The sequence below is a fragment of the Heteronotia binoei genome, chromosome 4 (genome assembly GCF_032191835.1).
Source record: "Heteronotia binoei isolate CCM8104 ecotype False Entrance Well chromosome 4, APGP_CSIRO_Hbin_v1, whole genome shotgun sequence".
NCBI lineage: Eukaryota > Metazoa > Chordata > Lepidosauria > Squamata > Gekkonidae > Heteronotia > Heteronotia binoei.
In genome coordinates, this window is record NC_083226.1 from 146,909,012 (window position 1) to 146,922,472 (window position 13,461).

Consider the following 13,461-nt stretch of genomic DNA (forward strand, 5'->3'; position numbering starts at 1 on the left):
CGAGGAATTTCCCGCTGTGTTTGACAGAACCCTGGAAACATACACAGGGGACCCCCTAACGCTACAGCTAAACACGAACATGCAGCCCATACGGCTGAAGGCCAGGCGCATCCTCCTAGCATTGAGACCCAAGACTGAAAAGGAGCTAGACCACCTCGTGGCCCAGGGGGTCCTGGAACCGGTAGCGAACACAAAGTGGGAAACCCCCATCATAACCCCGATCAAGGCTAATCACAGCATCCGCATATGTGCTGATTACAAATGCACGATTAATAAGGTGCTGCAGGGCCACGCCTACCCGGTTCCGGTGGTGAGCCATGTACTAGCGTCATTAGTGGGAGCCAAGATTTTTGGGAAACTGGACCTGGCACAGGCATACCAACAGCTTCCTGTGGATGCTGCCACAGCAGAAGCACAAACAAAAGTCATGCACCGGGGGCCTTCAGGGTAAAGCGCTTGCAGTTTGGGGTCAGTGTGGCTCTGGGAATCTTTCAGAACCTGATGGACTCCCTTCTTAAAGGTATTTCCAAGGTCTAGCCGTTCTTCGACGATGTGCTGATAGCTGCCGCCACCAAAGAGGAGTTCGCCGGCCGCCTCCGGGCTGTGATGCAGAGGTTCACAGGGGCAGGGTTGAAGGTGAAACAGGAGAAATGTGTGTTGGGGGTGCCCTCCATTGATTTCTTGGGGTATACAGTGGACGCAAGCAGCATTCACCTGGCCCAGAATAAAATAAAGGCCATTTGTGAAGCGCTGGCGCCCACCAACAAGGCAGAACTGCAATCCTTCTTGGGAATCCTCAGTTTCTACCATGCCTTCCTCCCCCACAAGGCGGTGGTAACAGAACCCTTACACAGACCGTTGGACAAACGGGCACCATGGGTTTGGGGTTGCAGGCAAGCTGCTGCTTTTCAGGCTGTAAAGGACATTTTAACTTCCAACAGCTTGCTGGTGCACTTCAACAAGAGTCTGCCCGTCATTTTAGCATGTGATGCGGGGTGGGCACCCTGCTGGGCACGTGTGGCACCCACGTACTACCGGATGGCTGCGAGGTTCTGGTAGCTTACTATTCGAAGACTCTACAGAAACTGGAGCAAAACTACGCTCAAATAGACAAAGAGGGCCTGGCCATCGTGGTGGGGGTTAAAAAATTCCACGATTTCTTGTATGGCTGGCCCTTCACTATATTGACGGACCACAAGCCTCTACTGGGCCTCTTTGCCCCTGACCGCCAAACACCCCAAATGCTTTCACCGCGGGTGTTGAGGTGGTCCATCTTCCTTGCGGGGTACCAGTACAACCTTAAGTACCACCTGGGGAAGGCGATGGGCCACGCTGACGCCCTGAGCCACCTGCCGCTGCCCTCAACAGACCCAGATCCAGCACCAGTGTTCCAGATCATGTCACTAGAGTCCCTCCCTGACCGCCCGGTGCATGCCAAGGACATTGCCGCTGCTCCTCTAAGGACAAAACTCTGTCTTGAATTCCGGACTGGTTATGAAGGGGGTGGCCAGAAGGCTGGGGGTGGGGGCTCAGAATTCTCGGTATTTGCATAAAGGGTGCCTGTGCATAAAGGGTGTCTGTTGTGGGGAAGTAGGTTGGTGGTGTCCCCGGTACTGCGGCAGCAAGTCCTAACAGCCCTGCATGAGACCCACCCAGGAATTGTGCGCGTGAAGGCACTGGCTCACAGCTATGTGTGGTGGCCTGGGATAGATGAAGCAATCGAATCCTGGGTGGCCAGATGTCAGCCATGCTAAAAAACCTGACCAGCGACGCCCCGCACTCCGCTGCAACATTGGGAGTCCATTCGCAACCCCTGGTCCCGTTTGCACCTCGACTTTGCAGGGCCATTCCAGGGGCAGGTATTCTTCATTATTGTGGACTCCTACTCTAAGTGGATGGAGGTAGTTCCACATCCACATGGGCAGTGCTAGGGACACTCCACAGGGTATTTGCCACGCATGGCCTCCTGGATACATTGGTATCGGATAACGGGACGGCTTTCACCTCGGCCGAGTTCCAGGATTTCTGTGACCGGAAATTAATAAAGCACATACGATCGGCCCCTTTTCTTCCCGCCACCAACTGCCAGGCAGAGAGGATGGTGCGGGTTATGAAGAAAACACTCCGCTGCATCATATATGGAGAGTGGGAAGCTCGCTTAGCCGAGTGCCTCCTGGCACAATATTACACCCCCAGCACCGTCCCCGGCCGCGGCCCAGCCAAGTTGCTCATGGGTCGGTGGCTGACTAACCTACTTGACCACATGCACTTGGACCGAGCTCCCGACCTACAAGAGGTGCCATAAGCAGTCCAGGCGCCCTGGGGGTTTGACACAGGGGACTTAGTGTTTGCTAAAAACTTTGGGGGTGGGCCAGCATGGATACCAGCACGGGTTTCCAGAGTATTGGGTGCTGTTATGTACGAGGTTACATCCGAGGGGGGGTTCATGATGAGGCGGCACATCGACCAATTACGGGCACGCGAGTCATGAGGAGGGGAGGGGGACGAGAGCATCACAAATCCAACAGCTTTGCCAGACGCCCCATTGTACAAGCCGGAGGAAGCAGAAAGTCCAGCAGCAATACCCCTGCCGGCACCCAAGACAGCAGAACAGCCAGGACGACCACCAGAGCAAGAGGCCGTGGGCAACCCAGCTCCACCAGCTGAGATTCCCTCAGCGCCAAGCCCTACGCTCAGGGAGCCGGAAGCTGCCACCGCATCCCTGCCCACACCAGCGTTCAGGCAGTCGACACAAGAGCATTACAAGCCCGCATACCTAAAAGACTACGTCCACTAGGGGCTTGCGAACTAAGGGATGTTATGTATGTGGACTCAAGTGAAGACTTTGGGTGTGCCTGCCGTGCTCATTGGAGCCATACGGGCTGAGCTTAGGGACTTGGGAACAAAGGGCTGCAGGATCCAAATCTCTGCAGCCCTAGACCAATCACAAGCCCCCACCGATTTGAATGACCCAATGATGTGCTAGCACAGGAATCCAGAGATGCATTTAAGTTGGGCCGGTAGGTCCCATCCTCAGTCTTGTAATGTAGCCCTATCCTATATCATGTTGATTAAAGAGCTTGTTATCACTCAGCTGGTTACTCCTTCATGCATTAAACCCACTATATTATAATTATATAAAATTAATTTAACATTTTCCAAAATATTAATACATAAGGTCAGCCTGTAATTAATTAACATGATGTATAAATATTTTGGGAAATGTTAAATTAATTTTATATAATAATAATTTCATGTATATATTATTTTTAGCCTAACCACTGTGCAAGATTTGTATATAAATTGAAACAAAGAAATTTAAGCACCTGGGTCTTCGTCTGGAGAACTTGGACAAAAATAACAACGTGGGACTTCATTTCCTTATTTTCTATATTGTCTAGTGTCGGGTTTGGATTTTTGTCTTATATACTATAAGAATGAATGTGAACATATGAAGATGTACACAACCCCAGTTTGAATATCTGACGAAGCTATGAGCGAAACTGCTGGTTTCAGCCTGTGGCCCTGTGATTAGCTTAGATATTTGGGGTACAGCCTTTGTATACACTGACAACCACTAAAGAAGAGCACTGATTTTGCTTCTAAATCGGAAAAATGGCAGAGTTTAATATGTTTTGAACTGCTGTTCTGTCGTTTCCTGATTACAGTGGGAGCTTGTTGGGTCAAAGTGAAGAAAGAAAAAACACACATCGAGTTGTTTATGTTTATTTGCACATTTTGAATGTTGTATCTCAATACTCTGAATATAATATTTATAATTTTGTACAAACCGTTGTTTGCCAGTAATTTATAGTTGTGAGCCTTCGGGTTTCCTTGCTTTCCAAACTGATTAGACAATACTGACCTTGATGGACCAAGGGTCTGATTCAGCATAAGGCAGATTCATGTGCTTATGGCTGTATTTTACCATGAAACAGAGTTACTGTTCTCCTTATCCAGAGGGAAAGCACCTTCACAGAGGTCATATCTTTAAGCTTCTGGACCATCTCCACCAGATGTAACAAAGCTGCACAATTTGCTATACACTTGACTTAAAGGCAGGCTTATGAACGTACTAGTTATCCCTAAAAATAGTTATTCCACACAGAGAAATGGCTGTTCTTGGGTTCAATCAAGCTAGTCTCAGAGGGCAATTAAGTCCAGGATTGATGTTATTTTTCCCTTGGTTCTAGGCAGTTTTGGAATTCCTCTAAAGCAAACTGTTTTAGAGGATAAGTCAAATACAGAATCCACTGACTTTAGTAGAAAAAGTTGAAAGGTCTGCATTTTCCCACCAAAGCTATTTGCAATCAGGCCCGGCGTGGGTGTGCGTGTGTGTGTACAAGGGTCACAGCCTCCTTTTATTTTTACAGCCACTGCCATGATTTCATAATGCTGGCAACAGCCACACCGAGGTATTGGCTAGACTTTATTAAGTTAATGATATGCTAAAATGTGGGTATGAAACAGAGCAACTTTTCAATGGCAATAAATGCCAATGGCAAAATAGCTTTGCCCAACAAACGATCTTTTAGAAGTGTTTGAATATTAGATTAACCTCAATAAAAAAATTGATGCCAAAATGCCCACTGAACATGAGTGGGGAGCAGATCTTGCAGTATTTCTGTTATGAGAAATTAACAGATGTAAAGGTTTTATGGAAAAGCATTTTTGTTTTACGAGCTGCATTATGAATTTATTGGTGTTTGTGTTTGGACTTTTAACTCCTCCTCACCAGAGGCTTAATATGTAATAATGTTTTAAAGCAATAAAAGCATTACAGTATTTCCCCAGCCACAGAATAATGGATGGAGCCCTTTGCAATCTGCTTTGGATCTTTATTTAGTATCATATTTAAAGTACTGACCAATTCTGCACTTAGCACCAGGCCCATAGCCAGAAAATTTAAAGGGGGGGGAAATAAAATTTTAGGTGGAGGGGCCCTTAAAAAACACTTAAAATAGATCCCTTGGAGCAGCAGCAAGAGCAGGGGCAGTGAGAGTCAGAGTGGCAGGAGCAGCAGGGGCAAAAAGAATTGGGGTGGTGAGAGCTGTGGCAGCTGCAAGAGTGGGACTGGCAAGAGCAGCGGGGAGCAGGGCTAGCCCTCCCACTAGGCAAACTAGGCGGTTGCCTAGGGCGCTGAGAGGCGGTGGCAGCAAAATGGGCTCTCACCCCCCCCTCCGGTGCCCCAGGCAAGTGCTTAGCTTGCCTTCCTCCCCCCTCCTCACCGCTGCCGCCACTAGCCCCCTCTGGGCTGCTGCTGTGGCGTCCCACCCCCCCAGGTGCTCCGCTCGCCTGTCCACTCCGCTCACTCACTCCCTTCCTTCCTCCTGGGGCTCGCTGGCTAAAAGTAAGCTTAGCCGGAGAGCAGCTTGCACCTGCGCGTTTTGTCTCTTAACAAAACATGCAGACATGAGCTGCTCACCAACTAAGCTTACTTTTAGCTGGCGAGCCCCAGGGGGAAGGGAGTGAGTGAGCGAAGCGCTGCCGCTTTTAGTGGCGGTGGGCAGGCGAGCGGAGCACTGGGGGGTGGGCGGGACTCTGCGCAGGGGGGCGGGGAGGGGGCGCAGAGCCGCAGGGGGGAACTGTGGGGGGGTGCTTGGGGGGGGCACCAGGCAGCAAGTCTGCCTAGGGTACCCCAGGGCATCGGGCCAGCCCTGGCGGGGAAAGCAGGCAGTAAGAGCGGCAGGGAGAGTGGCTGCAAGAGCAGCAGCAGCGATGAGAGTAAAAGGAGGGGCCATACAAGTGGAAAGGGGGTTTGGGTGGAGTGGCCTAGGCCCCCCAGGGCCCTCCATAGCTACGGGCCTGCTTAGCACTTATCTTCCTTCTGTGCAGGTCTCCTCATAGCAGCTGTTTTTCCTGGATTCTGCATTGGAGCAGGCCTGCTTGTTCCCTGCCCTGCGCAAACTCAAGACCTGAGAACAAGTCTAGGACAAAGGCTATCTGCAAGACCCACTGAAATATCCTACAGTTATTTTAGGTGGAAGAGATTTCAAAAATCTTTAATGTGGCGATCTTCAGACTTTCTAGATCAAGGATCCACTTTCCACACAAAGATCAAGGATCCACATTTAACTCCCAGGTGACACCATGGGACCCACTAAGCAGCAATCATGTGGTAAGAAATCATGTGACACTACAGATGTGCCATTAGAGTCATATGACAGGGTCTGTGCTGTCTGAGATCAGAGTGAAATGGCTGCATGATCACAAAATTGATTTTTAGAAGAATTTCACACACTGGATGAACTAAGATATTTTACTTGTATTGCAGTGGGGAGCTTCCTCACTGTGTTTAGTACTAATGTACTCAAATGTATGTTTTCCAATTCTGCAGCAAAAGCTGACTATGGAATAGTTAGTGCCTGTGTTGTTACCAAGACAATCTACTGCATTCCTGGAACAGTTTTGTAAATGTTTTAAAAATACTTCCTTTTAATAGATAATAAAGGGAAGGCTGAAAGTATAAGTGGATATATGGGGTATGTTTTTGAGATGTTTTTAAAGGCAGGCAGCTGCTTGATTATGTGGAGGTGGGGCAAGATTGATAGCTGACCTAGCATTCAACTTGAGTGAACATAGAACAGTACATCTGTCAAGCAGACTGCAAAGTTGGAAGGAAGCTAAACTCATACTCTCCATGATTCCCTTTATCCTGAACATATTAAATTGATCTTTATAGAATCAGGCCTTTGATTCCTATAGCTCAGTGTAGCCAACTCTGCTGAGACTGACTATGTAGAGTATCAGGCAAAAGTTCCCTCCAATTTGTCTGTCCCAGACCCAGTATGGTGTAATGGTTAGAGAGTTGGACTAGGAACTGGGAGACCCACATTCAAGCCCACACTCAAATCCAAAGCTTGCTGGGTTGTCCTTGAGCCAGTCACATGGTCACAAGCTGGGCTGCGACTGGCAGGGTGTGCTGTCAGAACATGGAGCAAGTAAGGCAAAGGCACCAACTCAAGAAGAGTAGTCAAAGTCCAATCCAAGGTTATGCACAGAGCCAAGGTCAGTCCAAACAACAAGGTCTGAGAATCTGAAAGTTACTCACAAGCAGGTGCAGGAACAAGACAAAGGTAGAGCCAGGAAGTGGTCCAAAGAGTCAGTGAGATTTCAACATGTTGCTTCCATGTCTAACAGCCTCCCTTGGCTGTTTTTAATAGCTATATACTTAAGGGTCCTGCTTGCAGCCAGCTGCTTGGGAATAATCCTACAACTACTCAAGCACCTGGCATTAGGCTAGGAGGTGTGCATTTTATAATCTCTCCTGTAGTTCTGTTCGTAGTCTCCGTCTGCAGCACTCTAAGGGTATGGGTGATATTTCAGGGTTGGAAATGATCAATTCAGTTTCACCTGTTGAATCAGGGCCTGAGAATGTCAGCTTTTCACGCGCTGTTGGCTCTAACTTTCAAATCCCTTACCCACCATTGAAGGCTGCTGAGTGATACAGTCTCAACCAGTCTCACAAGGTTGTTGAGAGGACAAAATGGAGGACAGCAGAACAAAGCAGCTTTGGTTCCCCATCAGGGAGAAAGACTGGGCATGGAATTTGTTATAAATCTATTTTTAATTATATTTAAAATATTGCACCATTTGTCACATAGCAAAGTAGCTCTTACAAAGAGCTATTAGATCTGCTACCAGCACAATAATGATTAACAGCCCAGTGCCTGTACTGGGAGCTGTAACTTCTGTTCCACATGTATAACTGCTAAAACAAATTAATGTTCCATTACCAGGCATGTAAAGAGTGGAGGAGGAGGGAAGCATCCTTTTACTACTTTGTTTGATTATGGAGAAATATTAACTCTTCCCCCCACCCTCACCCCCATCTGTTCATAATAACAACAAAGGTTTGCTGCTATACTGCTCTTAAGTACATTCTGTCATCAAGCAGGACAGGGATGAAAAGTTTTGAAACTAAGAAGTGAATTAAAGGGCAGGGGGAGAAAAATTAGGTGAAGGGAGACATAAACGAATGAGAAAAGTGTGGAAGAGGGAAAGAAGCTAAGGAAAAGACAGGGAAAGTTTATTTTTTCTTGCCATGCCACACAGCAGGGGACCAGGAAGGGCCTTCTATTGGCTGCCACCACTCTGGTAAAGGTCTGTAAGGGAGGGCCCAGAGCACCCAACCACTCTTGTATCTTTTTAGCTAAACCTTTTTTTCATGACCAAGGAGATGTGAGGACTCAGGCAGTTAAACAACAACAGTTTATTTACAGTACTCAAACAATAAGTGGGTAATAAAAACTTATAGTGCAACGGTGAAATTTATAAACAGTAAAGGTTGGTGTAAACAAAAAGAAAAGCCCTAACCCAACTTGCTAAACATTCCCTTCCTCTAATACCAAACTCACTCTATGAGAGCCAGTTTGGTGTAGTGGTTAAGTGTGCGGACTCTTATCAGGGAGAACTGGGTTTGATTCCCAACTCCTCAACTTGCACCTGCTAGTATGGCCTTGGGTCAGCCATAGCTCTGGCAGAGGTTGTCCTTGAAATGGCAGCTGCTGTGAGAGCCCTCTCCAGCTCCACCCACCTCACAGGGTGTCTGTTGTGGGGGAGGAAGGTAAAGGAAATTGTGAGCTGCTCTGAGACTCTTCAGAGTGGAGGGTGGGATATAAATCCAATATCTTCTTCTTCTTCTACATCACTGGTGCGATGATGTCACCTGGAAGTGACATCATCAAAATGGCACTGCCCATGCAGAGTCACTCTAGGCATTTCCGGGAAAACTCTATGGTTTCCCTGGACACTCTAGCCATTTGAGAGGGAAAACTCTGTGGTACAATTATAGGGGATCCCCCGGTTTGGAGGCCTTCCCCCCACTTCAGGGTCATCAGAAAGTGGGGGGGAGGGAAATGCCTGCTGAACACTCCGTTATTTGCTATGAAGACCGATTCCCATAGGGAATAATGGAGAATAGAGCCATGAGTATCTAGGGCTCTGGAGGGGGGCTGTTTTTTGAGGTAGAGGCACCAAATTTGCAGCATAGAATTCTGTGCTTCTCCTCAAAACACTACCCAAGTTTCAAAAAGACTGGACCAGGGGGTCCAAATCTATGAGCCCCCAAAAGAAGGTGCTTCTATCCTTCATTATTTCTAATGGAGGGAAGACATTTAAAAGGTATGTTGTCCCTTTCGATGTGATGGCCAGAACTCCCTTTGGAGTTCAGTCGTGCTTATTACAACCTTGCTCCTGGTTCCACCTCCATAGTCTTCTAGCTCCACCCCCAAAGTCTCCTAGCTCCGCTCCCAAAGTCCCCAGATATTTCTTGAATTGGACTTGGCAACCCTACTTGGCAACCCTTTAGCACGATTTGTTAAGCAAATTTGATTCAGTCTTGGAGAAAGGAAAGTCTAGCTGATAGTAGAGTACATGTTACAGTGCTCGCACTTCCCTGCACCCAGGGCTTTTTTTGATCAGGAACGCACAATGCTGGCTTGGTGTCAGGGGTGCAGCCTAGTATGCAAATGAGCTCCTGCTGGGCTATTTCTACAAAAAAAGCCCTGTGTGAAACAATGGAGACATCAGGGGGGTGGCCTAATATGCAAATGAGCTCCTGCTGGGCTTTTTCTACAAAAAGCCCCACCTGCACCCCTAGTGGCTGCAGCCAGAACTGCATTAAAATAAAGTCTGGATGCATCATTCTAGGGCCCTTCAGTTGACTTGGGATCCCTGGATTTTGTCCCCTCCAGCCCCACTCTGTCAGGGGCTCTGCCACAACCCTGTAAGGTGAGTTAGCCTGGGAGAAAGGGACTGACCCAAGGTCACCAAATGTGTTTCATGGCAAAGGAAAGAGAGAATTTTTAAAACATGTACAGATTTCCTGGGTGCAACTACAACTAAATCCTAAAAGCCTTTTCTGGTGGGAAACAGAGGACATATCCAACATGTCTAAGAGCATTTTACAGCATACAATGGAAACCCAAATTTCACTCTGTCTTGGCAACTTCACTATGGAAGTCCTTTCATGGACCTATCCTCTTTCTTTTTAAAAACAGACTGCACAATGTCTTATTATAAAGAAACACACGTTCATTTAACACACCCATCCACTCCTATCCCTCAGCTTCCCCCGCACACTTTCCTTGGACAAACACTTTCATTGTGACTGACGCCAAGAAAAGCCCACTCGCCATTTGCATCCAAGTGTCTATGTACCAGGCTTGCTTTTTGCGGCAGAACATTGATGGAGTTTGCATGATTCCCCTCCCCCCCATGCCCATATTGTATATTATCCTTTCTCTTGCCTTTGCCTCAGGATAGAGGTTAAGGTTTCCCCTGGACGAGTGGAGTTCTGTGACCTTTTGCATAAATGAAGAGCAAGAGAATTGCTCTGGCAGCATCTAGCCAGATGACAGTTCAGTCAAGAACCAGTAGTTTAGCACCTCTGCAGCTGTACAAGCTATGATGGCAGCATTACTGTCCTTGTTTTTTGGTTTAGCTCAAAAGGCTGAGTGAATTCTGTTATAACACACTTTTGCTTGCTTTGGGCCATAGGGAGGTAAAGCAACTTTAGTGTCTTCTCTTTTGTTATCATAGTAAGAATGTCAGCTAGGATCTGGGAAAACCAGATGTGAACCTGCCCTCTGCCATGGTCACTAGGTGACCTTCAGCTAGTCACTCTTCTGTTGTGTACTGCCTCCTTTTGATGCAAGCCCAGAAGGCCTCAATACAAGCCGAAGAGACGCAGTTTCACTTCCCTACAAATAAGCTACAGGACTGCTGGACCTACACAAACTGTTCAAGAATAGGCCAGGACAATTCTAGGCTTAATAGACAAGGAACTGTTTAGTTAAGTATTGTTGTACTCATTTTTTTTCAGACTAAGTTATCTGTGTAAAGTAGTATTTCCTATTGTCTGTTTTGAACCTACCCGGGCCCATAACCAGAAAATTTTAGGTGGAGGGGCCCTGGGGCCCAAAATGATGTCACACACTTTAAAAAATAAATCAAAAAGGAGAGTGGCAGTGGCAGCAAGGCCGGCAAGAGTGGCAGGGAGAGTGGAGGCTGTGAGAGCAGCAACAGTGATGAGAGCTGGAGTGGCAAGAACAGAGCAGCAAGGGCAGTGGGGAAGCGGCGGTGGCAAGAACGGGGTACCAAGAGTGTGGGGAGAGTGGCGGTGGCAAGAACGGGATACTAAGAGTGTGGGGAGAGTGGTGGCAGCAACAGCAGTGAGTGCTGGGCAGTGAGAGCAGGGCAGCAAGAGTGTGGGGAGAGCAGCGGCAGTGAAAATGGGGTGGTGAGACTGCAGCAGTGAGAATGGGGCAGCAAGAGCGTGGGGAGAGTAGCAGAAGCAAAAACAGGGCAGCAGGAGCGTGGGGAGAGCAGCAGCAGTGAAAACAGGGCGGTGAGAGCAGTGGGGAGAGCGGTGACAGCGAAAATGGGGTGGCAATAGCACAGGGAGAGCGATGGCAGCCAGTGTGTGGCAGCGAGAGTGGGGTGGGGAGAGTGGCGGGGAAAAGAGGGGCCATACAGGTGGAAGGGGGGGGTTGGGTGGAGCTGCCTATCCCCGCCACACCTCCGATAGCTACAGGCCTGAACCTACCACCCATCAGCTTCATTGGATGCTTTTGAGTTCTAGTATTCTGGGAGATGGAGGAAAAACTCGTTGTCAGCTCTCTCCATCCCATGCATAATTTTATAAACCTGAATCATTTTTGTCATCTGTCTAGTGACCCTCGCGTTCCTTGGCCCCTTAGTCCCCATATATGGCCCACGGTCACCTTCATGCCTTCACTCCCAAGTTCTATTATGCTTCTTAGTTTTGAAACTGGTTCACAAGCTTGGGAACCAGTGTTAGGGAGTACACCCTGTGCAACGATACTGGAAGAGCTAACATCTGAGTTCTTACACATATTCACTGAGACATTAGGAGCTTGCAAAGGGCCACCAATGACTTTTCAAATTGATCCTGACATAGCACCTATTTGTTTGAGGGCCTGGAACGTTCCTTTTGCCCTTATACTAAAGATTGATGCAGAACTTGATCAGTTCATTGCACAAGGAGTTATTGAGTCAGTAGCTCATAGAATATAGGCCACCTATATTGTTGCTGTCTTGAAACCAAATGCTAATATATGCATTCGTGCAGATTACAAATGCTCTGTAAGTAAGGCACTTAAGCAAGACCCATATCCAGTGCCTGCCATAAACCAATTATTGTCTGTCCTTGCAGGCTGAAAGATTTTTGCTAACCTTAAACTTGCTCAAGACTATCAACAACCAATAGTTAATGACAGAGCTGCAGATACCCAAACCATTATTACATATAAAGTGGCTTTCCATGTGAAGCATCTTCAGTTGGGAATCTCAGAGACACCAGGAATGTTTCAGCACTTCATGGAAATTCTACTTGCAGGTGTTCCTGGAGTTGTGCCTTCCTTTGATGATGTCTTAATCATGGTCCACTCAAAACAGCAAGTCATGAATCATCTCCAAAAGGTTCTGCAGAAGATTGATCTTTCAGGTATCACAGTGAAGAAAGAGAAATGCCAGCTGGAACTTTCTAGTATTACCATCTTGGGATACCAGATTGACATAGCTGGTATCCACCCAATACAGGACAAGGTAAAGGCAAGACATGATGCCTCTAGACCCAAATGCAGGCAAGATCTTCAAGCATTTCTGGGATTCCTAAAATTGTATCATGCTTTCTTAAAATATCAAGGCCATTAGGCCAGAACCCCTTCATCATTACTCAGATAAGGGTGTTCAGTAGAAGTGAACTGGCAAACATAAAGATGCATTTCTGATTGTAAAGAAGCCAAACATCCTATTTAGTTAGGAATCAGTTTAATTAGGGATGGGTGGAAAATGGTTCTGCTCAAATGGAAATTTAATGAGCCTGGGTTTTTTTAATCAATTCCCCACTGGAGTTATGTCTCTTCCTGCACTAGTCTGGGATTCTGATAGCTCCAAGTATTGTAGGTCATGCTATATATGCACAGAAGCTTCTGGTAATGGTCTTGTGCACTAACATCATTAACACAAGGAAGGCTGTAGATACGCAGTCTGTTTAAGTGGAGAAGATTTCTGTATCCCACAGTGGAACCCCTCCAGGGTGGCCAGATGTTTGTCTGTCCTTCCTTCCTTCCTTCCTTCCTTCCTTCCTTCCTTCCTTCCTTCCTTCCTTCCTTCCTTCCTTCCTTCCTTCCTTCCTTCCTTCCTTCCTTCCTTTCCTCTAATTTGGGTACTAGTTCTATCCACTCAGCTGAAGTGGCTGTGAATGCTCAATTTATGACCAGATACTAGGGCTGCCAAGACCTTGGAGGAAAAAATATAGTAGATACGTGTGGAAAGTGGAAGGTGAACCATGGAAATAACATAATCTGATTTTTAAAAACAAAAAACAAAAAACATCCTGTTAAAACTTTGATTTAGAGACATTACTCCCACCTCAGGCTGTTGGTAACCTACAGGGTATCCATCACTCCTTACAATGAGGTTGTTCTAGCTAGT